The sequence below is a fragment of the Ictidomys tridecemlineatus genome, chromosome 3 (assembly GCF_052094955.1).
Source record: "Ictidomys tridecemlineatus isolate mIctTri1 chromosome 3, mIctTri1.hap1, whole genome shotgun sequence".
Taxonomy (NCBI): Eukaryota; Metazoa; Chordata; class Mammalia; order Rodentia; family Sciuridae; genus Ictidomys; species Ictidomys tridecemlineatus.
The window spans coordinates 127,404,285-127,419,075 of NC_135479.1; the positions used below are offsets into that span (position 1 = coordinate 127,404,285).

The 14,791-nt window shown below is 33.2% G+C and overlaps 1 protein-coding gene and 1 pseudogene across 2 annotated transcripts in view; both read right to left on the bottom strand.

The window, feature by feature from the left end:
• The window catches only part of Pros1 (protein S), an 89,620-nt gene that overhangs the window by 41,701 nt on the left and 33,128 nt on the right, over window positions 1-14,791 (bottom strand). The gene's annotated exons all lie outside the window — the stretch shown is intronic.
• Window positions 6,014-13,141, bottom strand: LOC101967409 (heterogeneous nuclear ribonucleoprotein K-like; annotated as a pseudogene).

A 14,791-nucleotide genomic window follows, 5' to 3' on the forward strand; every position in this document is an offset into this window, starting at 1 on the left:
ACTTAATAGCTTTAAGCAATTCAAAATTATTTTCTTTCAGTTATGTGTATCAGAAATCTAAAATAACCCTCTCCTCAGTCTACACCTAAAGGAATTAAAAACAGCATACTACAGGACACAGACACATCAATGTTTATAGCAGCACAATTCACAATAGCTAAACTGTGGAACCAACCTAGATGCCTTTCAACAGATGAATGGATAAAAAAAAATATGGCATATATACACAATGGAATATTACTTAGCATTAAAAGAGAATAAAATCATGGTATCTGCAGGTAACTGTAGGTAACTCCATCTGGAGTTAGGAAGATGATGCTAAGTGAAGTTAGCCAATTCCAAAAAAACAAATGCTGAATGTTTTCTTTGATATAAGGAGGCTGATTCATAGTGGGATAGGGAGGGGGAGCATGGGAGGAATAGATGAACTCTAGATAGGGCAGAGGGGTTGGAGGGTAAGGGATAGGGCATGGGGTAATTAATGATGGTTGAATGTGATGATCATTACTATTCAAAGTACATGTATGAAGACACAAATTGGTGTGAATATACTATGTATACAACCAAAGATATGAAAAATTGGGCTCTATATATGTATATATCATTGTCATATATAAATAAAAAATTTACATAAAAAAACCTAAAAGGAAAGTGTCAGAAGAGGTTCGTTCCTTCTGGAGACTTCAAGGAAATGAATTCCTTGCCTTTTTCAGCTTCTAGAGGCCATCAGCATTCCTTCCTCATTGTCCCATCCTTGTATCACTCCCAATTCTAGCTCCATCATCTCATATTCTACTATTGACTCTGATCTCCTACACTTTTTTATAATGATTTGCTGCATTGTGGGATCCCCTTCAATAAACCTGGATAAAATCTCAGTTCAAAATCCTTAGTCACATCTGTAAAGTTCCTTTTGCATATAAGGTACCATCATGTGTTCTGAGGATTAGGACATGGATACCTTTGGAGAGTCATTATTCTGTCTACTATGGGGGGTTATAATATTTTCCATTGAAATAATATCTTCCATCAGGTGGTCTGTCTGAAGCCCTAAGAAACCTAAGCAGTTTTAGGTCTTGTAGGTGCTTCCCTTTGGTTCATACATTCCTTCTTATGAATCACCCACTCCCAATCACCAAAGGAAGAAAAAAATAGCTTATTCTAGTGTGGAGATTTTATTAGGATAACTGTGTTTGAGAAAACATAATTTTTAATCTCTGGACAAATCTGACAGTGAACAATAGCCAAAATTTGAAAGCCCTGGAGTAAGAAGTCCAGATGAAATGCTTCATGTGATGATTAGGACCCAAGACCAGACTACACGGTAGCTATGGCCCATAAGGTATCTCATATGTAGGCCTATATTAATGTGTGTGATAATGTTTTTATGAAAAAGTACATGTAGAATTAGTGCGAAAGTCATCTGCATGGCTACTCCAAACCAGTGCAATACAGAACCCTCACCTCCCCATTTCTCTTTCTTACTGTACAACAAAAATGGGGGAAAGTAAGGAGACTAGGAATGTATGAGTTGGAGAAGGATGTTCCAGTTTTTGTATCCTGAGGAAACTTCCATAAGAAATGGAATTATAAATAGAAATTAAAGCCATCAGGGAGGAAAGGTTAAGAAATAGGTATAAAAGAAGATTCAGTAGTCAAGAAAGAACATCCCAGAGACAGATCTTGGTTCTAGATCATCAGGATTATTACATGTATTTTTTCCCAATTAATTTTGTTAAGGACTTAACTATTTGGTTCCTTTTTGCCACCTTCTGTAGTGACTACTGTCCTAGTTAACTTAATTTGCAATTCTAAAAAATTAGTTAGTCACTGCAACCTAATATAAAGTTGGATTATAATGGAGTCAAAGTCAGATGAATTTTTCTTTTCTCCAAGAATTTACTTTATTACCCTCCCCACCTCGCCACTGGGTTTTTTGGGTTTTGTTTTTTGGTACCGAGGATTGAACTCAGGAGTACTCAACCACTGAGCCACATCCCCAGCCCTACTTTGTATTTTATTTAGAGGCAGGGTCTCACTGAGTTGCTCAGTGCCTTGCTGTTGCTGAGACTAGCTTTGAACTTGTGATCATCCTGTCTCAGCCTCCCTACCAACTGGGATTATAGGCATGCACCACCATGCTGCTGGTTTATAAGTCACAGAAGAAGAAATCACATAGAAATATGAATGTTTGCTTATTTTGATGTCAGTAAAGTTATTCATACTTCTTTGATGGTAGGCTATTATTATTATTATTGTTTATAAAGCCCATCAGTTGCTTTTTTAAAAATACATACATTCTCCCATTCACTCTTAGGCAAAAATCCAAATGAGTTTATGTGTATTTTTAAAATTTGTATGTGTTCTTATAAAATACATATTTACAATTTTCAGTCTATAAAGTTTTTTGTTTCTGTAAGTGGTTTTGTATTGCATATCATGTTCTCTAACATTTTTATTCAGTGATGAATGCTTATGATCCATTTATGCTATTACATATTTGTTGCTTTCAACTACTAAGCATTATTCCCATAGTCCACAGTTCCAGTTTTCTAATCCTATCATATCTACCCATGCTAGATACTCCAGATTGCCTCCAACTTCCCACCTCTGCAAGTAGTGCTGCAGTGGCATCCTCAGGGATGCCTTCTTGGTAGCTACATAAGAATTTCATGGAAATAGACACACAGGGTAAAATTGTGGTATCACTATATAGGCATGTAATAAATGATTCTTTAGGGTATACTCCCACGCAGAGCATGAAGACTTCTCTTTGCTGTTTAATATTTGCCAGACTAATAAGTAATACATGATATCACATTTTTCTGAATTCTAATGAGATGAGGCATATATTCACATTTTTAAAAAAAATTAGAGTTAATTTAATTACCTCCTCTAAACACTCTTTATAATTTATAACCATTTCTCTATTGGTACTTTTTTGTTGTTCTTCTGGAGTTGCAAAAGTTTAAACACTTGTAAAAATCACCTTTCTGTTACCTCACCCCATCTCCATTTGTTTTTTCAGTTTTTACAATGCTAGAGATTGAACACAAGATTGAACTTGTGTATGCTAGGCAAATGTGTTACCATAGGGCTGCCAGACTTCCCATCTATCTTGTAACCTTAACTTTCATGGCTTTCTTGTAAGGTTTCTTAATTTTTTTATAACCAAATTTATTAGTCATTTTGCCTTAAGATTTGCACATATAAAGTTTTTCTTCCATAATGTTAATTCCAAAGATATTCACCCACATATTTTCATAAATTAAACATTTTTGTCTATATTCTACCTACAATCCACATTTGTACTTGGTGGTAATTATTTTTCTACTAATAGTTGATTACTTTTCTCAATTCCATCTTCTAAGCAATTCATAGTAATTTGCAGTGTCATTTTTAGCAATCATTAGGTTACTATATATACATGCATCTTTCTATGAACTCTGTTCAGCTCCATTTAGGTCTGATATTCTGACAATACCAAAGAGTTTTAATTCTACAGTTTTTTTTTTACTATTAATATCAGATCAGATGAAAATCAGATGATTTTCCCTTTTAGCCTTTTGGCATGTGTGGATTTTTTTTTCAAATCTTAAACTGAGTTTATTAAATTGCTTTTATGAAATTAAAACATCAGTGCTCTAAATCTGGGGAGAATGGATCTCTTTGTATAGCATCACTCAATTCAAGATCATGAAATGTCTTTCCATTATTTCAGTTCATCTTCAATGGCCTCAATTTGAGTTTTAAAATTTTCTCCATAGAGGTTTTATGTACACTTAGATACTTCTAGATATTTTATGGAATTTGCTGCTTTTATGAATGGTATTGTCTTTTTAATTTTCTGCTGAACTATTGCTGTGCAAAAAAAGAGCTACTGGGAATTTTTATAGGGTACACTTAGAACTATCTAAATCTTTTTGTTCTAGTATTTTGCCTTTGAATTCTATTTCTTTTCTAGGCATATCATATCAATTATAAATAATGACAGTTTATATTTTGGTTTATGATCTACATATCCCTTATTTTTTTCACTCTTATTGCATTGGTTGTAACCACCATTGTTTCTTAATCTCAACCATAAAGAGACTCTACCCAATGTTTAACAATTAGGTATAATGTTTATTGTATGTTTTTGTCTTCTTTCTTTTGTGTGTGTATCATAATGATCATATATGTCACTTTGCCCAAAACATTTATCTGGTGTTTGGAAGATAAATTATATGGTTATTCTATATTTGACCTTTATCAAGCTCAGAAACTTCTCTTATAGTTTGACAGTTTTTCTAATCATAACTAAAGTCGTAATTAACCTGCTTTTTCAATATGAGCTAAAGTAACAGTATACTATTTTGTAAAGAATTACACTGCTAGATTTCCTATTAAACTATAACTTTGAATTTCTGAAATAAACCCTACCTTTTCTTGTTATATTATTTTTATGATACTTTTGATTAGATTGGATACCATTTTATTTAGGATTAATTCAGAAATGAAAGGAATTATTTTTTTTCTTGTGTTATATTATTATATTTTTTCTTGTGTAAAATATCTAGGTTAGATCTTAGTACAGAATCTTTTTCTATTTTAGGACAATTTTACAAGAAATAAAACAATAATTTCTTTAAACTTGAATGAAATCATCTGTAAAACAATCTGGGTCTGGATTTTGGAGCAAATAAGAGGACATCAAAGTTTTAACTTGTTAGTTCTGGTTTGCATAATCAAATTATTTTTCATTGCTTCTTGTGAAATTGAAAAAAATTTACATATTTTTCTGGGAACACAGCAAGTTTAAATTTCCAAATGAAGTTTGGTCATAGATATTTGAAATATTTTGTGATTATCTTCTTAATCTATATGGGTTTAGAACATTTCCTGTTTCCATTCTCTACTTGTTGTATTAGCATATCCTCTTTCTCTTTTTGGTTCTTCCTTAATTATTCTTGCCAGAGGTCAGTCTAATTTATGAATCTTTTGTTTTTCATTTATTTTTATCCCTGTTTGTATTTCTTGTTACTAAGGGCTTGCTCTATTCTACTTTTTTTTTCTTTTTAACTTAAAAGCTTAGGTTATGTTTAAAATCCTTAAATCCATCCTTTTACTGCTGCCTTAGGAGTCAGCACCCTACCCACCCACATTACAGGTCAAGCCAATCTTGAGTCTACCTAGAGGTTTCTTATACTTGTTGTTTTAAAATTTTATTGTGTTATTTTTAATGCCTGAAACCCTATTGTTTTTCTTGAGTTGTGCTGAAAGGAGGGAGTCAGCAGCCTGGATTAATTACATATTGGCAAAACTAGACACTAGAAATGATTTTCTGATGTTCACATTCTGCTCAGAGTTCAGTACTCTTCCTAGGAAGTTTCTCTCCCATTAACTGGATCACCCACTCTATCAGCTGATATTTTCAAAGATCTATAGAGATGGTGGAGTTATTTTCTTCCTAAGGAAGAAAACGATACTAAAAGCTTATGTTTGAGGAATTGTAGGTACAGCTTTGTGGTACAGCACTTGCCTAGCGTGCACCCCGTCCCTGGGTTCAATCCCCAGCATTACAAACGTGCTTGTAAGTTTGCATGATGAAATCCAGGTTATTTCAATTCCAAATCATGTATTTTCAAAGCAAAACATGGAGTATGAGAATCAAATAAAGTACTTTATATACCCTTGAAACATTAAGTGTAAACACAGTTCAAAGAGTATAAGCTACAGTGATCTAATTTCTTGAGTTATGGTAATTAGTAAAATTACTGCTGGGCTTAGCAGAGACAAAATTATAGTATTTTTTTGTAACTAGGACTGTTATCCCATATAATATGCAATCAAATGATAGAAAATTTAGCTTCAGTAGGGGATTTCATTTTTCTTTTTTCAACAGTAGAATTTACCATTTATATCTCAATAAATATATTTTGAAATATTTATAAGAAACAAAATTTGAATCAAAACCAAAACATAATCAAAAGTATATTTTTATTTCATATGATGGGTTAATTAAATAAAAAGTTCACATCTGATGAAAGATTGACACAGTAAAACAAATGTGTGTGTATATATTTATTTATTTACTTACTTATTTGATATTCCAAAACCCTAAAATCAGAAAAAAATAGTTATACATTTTTAAAAAAACAGAACCTGAAAAGTTAAATGAGTTGCCAAACCTGACGCAGCTAGAAATTTTTAGGTTTGGTTGTTTTTTGGCCAGGGGCGGGGGAATGTTATGAGTTTTTTTAGTACCAAGAATAGAACCCAGAGGCTCTTAACTACTGAGACACATCCTTAGCCCTCTTTTATTTTTTTATTTTGAAGTAGGGTCTCACTAAGTTGCTTAGGGCTTCAATAAGTCACTGAGGCTTGCTTTGAACTTGTGATCTTCCTACCACAACCTCCAGAGATGCTGAGATTACAGGTATGTGTCACAGCATCTTGCCTCCTTTTTTTGTGTGTGTGTGTGTGTGTGTTTTGTTTGTTGGGTTTTTGTTGTTGTTGCTGTTGTTGGGAGTGGTTATAATAGCAGTTGTGTACGTGTTTGTATGTGTGTGTGTGTGAGTGGTGAGGTTTGTTTTTATTTTTAATGTTTTTTAACTTTTGTTTTTTATCATGCTACCAGATAAAAGGAAAAGAGAAAGTTGGGTGGAGCTAGAAAAGAGGAAGTTGAGAGGGATACATGGAAAAAAGAAAAATATTTATCTAAGGAACTTCCCCAAAACACATTGATGCTGTATTAAAATGCAGTTTGTCTTTATTCAAGTATACTATGTGATCAGAAGAATGTATCTTCTAGAGTGTTGCTTCTGCAGAAACAGTTTTATTATATAGCCCTAAGAAGCAACAATTAATATCATATTTTTAAATACAAGCTTGTAATTTTCTAAATGTGTACATCTTTATGGGGTGCATTATGGTAATTCAATGCCTGTATAAAATGTGGATTAATCAAATCCTGACAATAAGCATTGTTTTTTAGGTTCACTAAATTTATTTTTAAAATCATAAAATGTTTCTTGCAAAAGACATTACATTCTTTCTGCACAATTCTCTGAACAGATGCCAGGGACATGTGGACTATTGTTATTTTCCTCCCTGTCTCAACTCCCAAAATATTTACAGTGACCACAAACAAAGTAAGGTACTCACAATAATTACATGGAAGGATTTTTTTTAAATCACCAACAATGACAAAAAATAAAATCCATGCTATTTCAGAATTTCAATGTTAATTTTTGCATGCCTCCCCAACCTTACTTGTAAGGAACTAAAACATTATATCTGGTGAACAGCAAAGATTTCTCTACACATCACATGCAGAACACCTGTGAAGCAGAAGAATGCTGGCTTTTTAAACAGCAGATTAAATAAATAAATAAATAAATAAATAAATAAATAAATAAATAAATAAATAAATAAATAAATAAAAGATGTAAGACTCCTTCAGTTCTTCTCTAGTCTTAGAAAATCTTTCCATAATACTGTTTCACACTTTCCTGCAGCAAATACTGTTCATTCTGTATTTGGTCCTGTGTTCCTGTGATGGTAATGATCAGATCTTTGGATCTTTCTAAAAGGCTCATCAATTTTGACTCATAACAGATTTGCTTAATCTGTTGACCACATTTACCAATAATAGATCCAGCCAAATCTTTGGGAATAGTTACTAGTGTTGTAATAATAGGTCCACCAAGATTGCCATATAAGCCATATCTCCTGCATAGGAATAATCATATCCAGAGCCACCCTGTGGTTCATAAGTCATTTGCCATTCTGATGGGCTCCCTGTATTTATCACAGAGTCCCATTGAAACCAACCATGCCATCATAGCCCTCTCCAGCTCTTCTGTCACAGGCCATTAAATCTCCTCCTCTAGTTGGTGGTGGTAGAGGAAGATTCCGAGCTCTGCTACCACTCCAGCCACCTCAACCAGGTCATGTAAAAATAGTCATGTAACAATAGTCCACATGTCTCAGGAGGAGAGGGAAAAGGTCTTCAAGGAAGGCTCATATTATCATAATCTCTTCTAGAGGGAGGCATCGGACACCCACCCCTTCCAGGTGACATTCTGTTGAAACGACCTCTTACCTACATGGGAAATCCCACCTGATGTCCACAGTCATCAAACCTCACTGTAAAACCACCATAATCATATGATTCATCATAAAAATTGGGATCATAAGGCTGTGCACATCATTTGATGGGAGAATCAGATATAAGATCAAGGATGATCTTTTGTGCTCTCTGCCACTCTATCAGGCTTTTCTCCAATAAGAACAACTCTGTCAGTGGAATGAGGGCAGCATTCCTGGAAAAAACTTGGTTTGTTGTCTGTTTTCTTGTAGTTCTTTGATTTTAGCACATTTGACCCCAATAATTCTTCCTGCCAGACTCTGATGAATCAACAGTCTCAACTTTCAGTGAAAGTTGCTTCCTTTATAATGTTGGTAATTTAAGCATTCCACAGCATCAGACTTGAGCAGGAGCTGCCTGGTCACAGTGGGTGATGGTAACTGCAGGTTCTCTTCCAAGTAGAGATGATTTTCTTCAGAATTTCCCCCATAGTTTCAATATTAGCACTGATACTCAATATGCACTGGGGCCCAGCTGTCTGGGACTGAAATACTGGCATAGTAGTTCGACTGGAGAGCCTTAATATTTTTGCCTCCTTTCCTGATCACAGCCCCAGCATTGTTGCTCTGAAGCAGAATTGGTAATTCAATCATCTGATCAGTGTGTCTAGATCTTTGAAATGCTTGCTTCTCTTCTATATCTTCTGCAGGAGACTTACCAAATTCACCACTGGTTTTGGTGTTGGGGAAGGTTTCCTTGGCTGTTTAGTTTCCATTTTCTTGTAATAAATGGCTGCAAACAAGTGAAATGCAGGCAAATCATTGAGTCAGTGCAACAGAGAAACAGAGGATAATGGGGACTGCAGTGCTGTCACCTGGAGCTCCCTCTTTTTTTCTCGTTCACGCACTCACTGGCAATAAACATTTTTGTCTCTTCAGCCATTAATTATTTCTGTGTGTTGGAAACTTCATACTCTTTTGGTCATTTTGAAGTAAATCATACGTTATTTCACCCAATAGTTAAAAATTGTGCTAAAGAAGAATAAGACTGATTCCTCTGCTTGGTATATTTGGTGCCCTTTATGGAATTTCTTTAAGTCCCGCCTCATACCTACACTTCTTCACCTCTAGTGACCACTACTCCATTCAGTTCATCTATAAGATGGAATTATTGGTTTCCACAATGTTTATCTTTCTGCATCTGGCTTGTTTCACTTAACATAATGATCTCTAGTTCCATCTGTGTTGATGCAAATAACATGATTCCATTCTTTTTATGGCCGAAAAGTATTCCAATGTGTAAATACACCAGTTTTCTTTATTTACTCATTCACTGAAAGACACCCTGGGTGATTCCATATTCGGACTAGCGTGATGGTGCTGAAATATACATGGGAGCGCAAGTTTCTTTTTGATATAAAGATTTCCTCTCCTTTAGGTAAATATCCAGTTGCAGAATTGCTGATCATGATAGTTCATGATAACTGATCAGGTTAGTTTTTGAGATATCTCCATATTTTTCCATATTATAGTTATACTAATTTATATTCCCACCAACAGTGTATAACAGTTCCCTTTTCTCCACATCTTTGCCAGCAGTTGTTATTTCTTGTGTTTTTGATGATAGCCATTCTAACTGAAGTGAGATATCTGTGGTTTGATTTCCCTTTCTCTGATGATTAGTGAAATTAAGCATTTTTTATGTATTTGTTAGCCATATGATTTTTGATAAGTATTGTATCTGTTTAATTCTTTAGCCCATTTTTAAATTGGATTACTTGGGTTTTGTTTGGTTTGGGCCTTTTTGTTTGGTTGGTTTTTCTTTTTCTTCATTTTTCTTTTGTGTGTGTGTGTGTGTGTGTGTGTGTGTGTGTGTGTGTGCGCGCGCGCGCGCGCATGAGAAAGAGAGAAAGAGAGAAAGAGTCTGTGTTTAGCCTTTTGAGTTTCTTATGTATTTGAGATATAATCATTTGTCAGATATAGAATTTGCAAATATTTTCTCTCATTTCATATATTATCTTAATCCTGTTTGTTTATTTTGCCATTCAGAGTTTCTTATTTTGATGTATTTCCACTTGTCTCTTTTACTTTTTTTTTTCTTTTTGCCTGTGCTATTAGATCCTATCTACAACAAAGTTTAGAAATGTTTCCCCTACTTTTTTTCTGGCAATGATGTCATAGGTTCAGGTTTAAGATTTAGGGATTTCACGTATTTTGAGGGTTTTTTTTTTTTTTTTTTTGTGTGTGTGTGTGTCTATGTGTGTATGATGAGAGGAAGGGATCTAGTTTCATTTCTCTGCATACGCATATCCAACTTTGCCAATGAAACTTTTTGAAGTGACTGTCTTTTCTCCATTATATGTTCTTGGTATTTTTGTCAAAAATCAGTTGTCTGTATTAATATCTGGGTTTTCTGTTCTCTTCTATGCCACTACCATGCTGCTTTAGTACTTACAGCTTTGAGGTATGTTTTGAAGTCAGGTATTGTTATGCTTCCAGATTTTTTTTTTTAAGTCAGGATCTTTTTAGCTATTTTGGATCTTTTGTAGCCTCATATAAATTTTAGGATTTTTTTTTCCTATTTTTCTGAGGAAAGTTGTCATTTTTTGATGGAATTACATTGGTTCTATAGATCACTTTGGGTGGCATGATCATCTTAACAATGTTAATTCTTCTAATACAAGATCATGGATATATTCTCTTTTCATGTCTATCCTTCATAATTTCTTTCATCAGCGTTATAATTTTCATTGTAGAGATTTTCACTTCCTTGGTAAAATTTATTCCTAAAATCTTATAGCCATTATGATTTGGATTATTTTCTTAATTTCTTTTTCAGAATGTTCATTATTTGAGTATAGAAATGCTACTGTTTTTTTTGAATGTTGATTTTGTATACTGCTACTTTACTGAATTTGTTTATATGTTCTATCAATCGTTATGTAGTATTTATATTTTTCTATGTTATATCCCAAAGTGGATAATTTAGCTTCACTGTCTCAATCTGGATGGATTTTATTTCTTTTTCTCTGAAGAGACTTTTTTGTTTGTTTGTTTCTTCAGCCATTAATCATTTCTAAGTATTGGAAACTTCATACTCTTCTAGTCATTTTGAAATAAATTATATGTTGTTTCACTCAATAGTTAAACAATTGTGCTAAAGAAGAATAAGACTAATTCCTCCACTTGGTGTTTTTGGTGCCCTTTATGGAATTTAAGTCTAATTGCCTAATTGCTCTTGCCAAGATTGCCAGTAGTGTACTAAATAAGAATATGAAAGTGGACATTCTTGATCTGTTTCTGATTTTAGAGGAAACACTTTGATTTTTTTCCCACTTAGTATGATATTGTCCTTTATTATTTGGGGGTATGTTCCTTCTATAGCTAATATGTTGAAAGTTTTTATTATGTAGGTTGTTGGATCTCATTAAATGCCTTTTCTGGATTTATTGAAATGATCACATGTTTTTTGTCCTTAATTCTGTTGATATACTGTTTCACATAAATTGAGTTATGTATACTGAGCCATCTTCCATCCCTGGGATGAATCCCACCTGATCATGGTACATGGCCTTTTTGATATTCTCTTGAACTTGGTTTGCAATTTCAACATTTTATTGAGAATTTTTTCATAAGAGATATGGATCTGTAGTTATCTTTTCTTGTTGTATCCTTTTCTGGTTTTAGCATAAGGGTAATGCCGGCCTTACAAAATGAGTTTGGCAGAGTTCCTTCCATTTCAATATTTTTGGAATAGTTTAAGTAGAGTTTGGAGTAATTCTACCCTAAATGTTTTGTAGAATTCAGTTATAAAGCCATCAGTTTCTGGGCATTTATTTTTAATGAAAGGTTTTTTAATTACTGCTTTAATTTCACTACACATTAGATTTTCCATTTCTTTTTAGATTTTTTATTTTTTATTCAATTTTAGTTAAGTTGTACATATTTATGAATTTATTTTTTCTAGTTTTTTTTTCAGCTTTGTTTTGTTTTTTGTTTGGTTTGGTTTTTGTTTTTTTGGCACTCCTGGAGGTCTCTGCATATGCTAGGCAAGAGCTTTACCAATGAGTTACATCCTCACACCTAGTTTTCCAGTATTTTGGCATATCATTGTTTGGAGTAGTTTTTAGGATCTTTTATATTTCTGTGATATCAATAGTTTTTTTTTTTCATCTCTGATTTTATTTATTTGGGTCCTCTCTTTTTATTTTGGTTAGTCTAGGTTTAGGTTTGTTGATTTTTTTATATATTTTCAAAACAACTCTGTTTTGGTGATCATTTGTATTATTTTTTAGTCTTGATTTTGTTTATTTCTGCTCTGATCTTTATTATTTCTTTCCTTCTAATAACTTTGGGTTTAAGTCTTTGTGGTGTATTGTTAGATTGTCTATTTGAGATCTTTCTAGCTTTTTGATGTATGTGCTTGAGATTTTTCCATTAATTTATTCCATTAACCATTGGTCATTAGGAATAAACTGTTCAATTTCCATGTATTCACATATTTTACATTATTTTTATTGTTGTTGATTTGTAGTTTTAATCTATTGTGGTTTGAGAAGATCCACGATATGATTTTTTTTTAATTATTAAGACATAATTTGTGACCTAACAAGTTAGCTTTCCTAGAGAATATCCAATGTGCTAACATTGTTAAGTTAGCTTTCCCAGAGAATATCCAATGTGCTGATGAGAAGAATGTGTATTCTGTTACTATTGGATGAAATGTTTTACAAACATCTATTAGGGGCATTTTCTCTATATTATGATCAATTCAGATGCTTCTTTGTTGAAGTCTGTAAATTTTTATAATCAAATATTGTCTCTTTTTATGATAAAATATTTAAATTCCTATCTAAAATTGAGAAGTTCAAACAGTCTTGATAGTCTTTCTTTTCAATAGCACATATCCTTGGTTTTTGTTTAGAAAGTGAGGAATTTAATATAATTTTCAAGGGAGGAGATCTTTTTCATGGATGCACACCTATATTCCATTACCCTTTTAAGATACAGTAGCAAGGGGCTGAGTTTGTGGCTCAGTGATAGAGCACTTGCCTAGCATGTGTGAGGCATTGGGTTTGATTCTCAGCCCCACACATAAATAAATAAATAAATAAATAAATAAATAAATAAATGTCCATCAACAACTAATAAAATATTTTTTTATAAAAAGATACATTAGCAAAAGGTTTTAGAAAATCTTGTATTTTCATATATATTGACACAAATAACGTCACCTCAATTAATTTTTACCATGGCACTTTTCCAAATTTGATGGGAATTGTTGAAGTTTGATATTAGCGAAGGAAAGAGAAGGGAAAAGAAGAAGCAAGTCAAAGAAAATTGGAATAGAAAAGTCAGGGGGAAAATGAAGAGTACTAGCATAACAAACATTCTACTAAGTGCTTTAAAAACATTCTCTTTTCATTTTCCTGCAAACCTATTAAGTAAATTGTTTCTAGCCAGCTGACAAATAAGAAAAGCTATATCTCATAGAAGCTAGTTTAAGATCTTTAAGTGTTCAAAGTAAAGATACCACTTCATTGATGTTTTAGTGTTGGTAACAGGGTGAACTAAGATATAGTATGTTATTGTTGAGTCTTTTGAGCTCAAAATATGCCACAAACATAAGATGCTGACCAGCATGTGCACTTAAAAAAATGGAAGAGTAAATATTTCCAGAGCTATGGGAGAATTCCTGGCTCTACTAAAAGAACTTCTATCCAGGACTCTTAGATTGTTAATTGTCCTGAAGGACAAATGTAAGTTCTTAACATACTTTCAGCATCAGGCTCCCTAGGAAAAGAGGAAATGTATAAATGTTCCTTTACCTTAGAATTTCTGCCTGGGTACTCAGAACAAGACAATACAAAACCAAACAAACATAAAGCCCCAAACAACAATTAAATTATTCAATTTCAAGAGAACTATGAGTTTAATAGACATTATTATTTGAAACTTTATATTAAAAATTCTTAACTAGATAGTTATTAATGTGTATCAGAGCCCATTTATATTTTTTTCCAATAATTTACTTTTCATTTCCTATTGGCTGTGATGAGAATGGGGAAAGCACATACATGAAGAAGATTCTAAGCCTAAAGGGGGAAAGAAAGAATACCTCTGTTCTGGAACCATGAACTCAGCAAGAGATGCAAAAAATATATTCCATTATGATTGGAAATGCTGACAACTATCCAAGTACTATTTATGTAAAATACTTCTATATTTGCTTTAATAAAATTTGAATGTTGTTTTCTTTCATTGGCATTTAGTTAAAATCATCTAATCTATATGAATATGGAAATATTATCTCATTCCTTGAGAGCCCAGAGTCATAGCCCAAAATAGAACCTAGAAAGGATACTGAAGGAAGGACTGAATGGTGATACAAAGAGAGAAGATATTAATAATCTTTACAAATGTCTAAATGGTAATTATTTATTCCATAAAGTCAGAACAATTTAGAGATCTTTCCTTTCATTGAAAGATAACCCATGAAACTCACACCTATAGAGAATTTCTCGGGCATCTATAGAGAATGTCTGGGGCCAGACATGGTGGGGCATGCCTGTAATCCTAGAGGTTCAGGAGGCTGAGGCAGGAGGATCACTGAGTTCAAAGCCAGGCTCTGCAATTTAGCAAGGTGCTAAGCAACTCAGTGAGACCAAATACAAGGGCTTGGGATGTGGCTCAGTATTTGAGTGTCCCTGATTCAATCTTC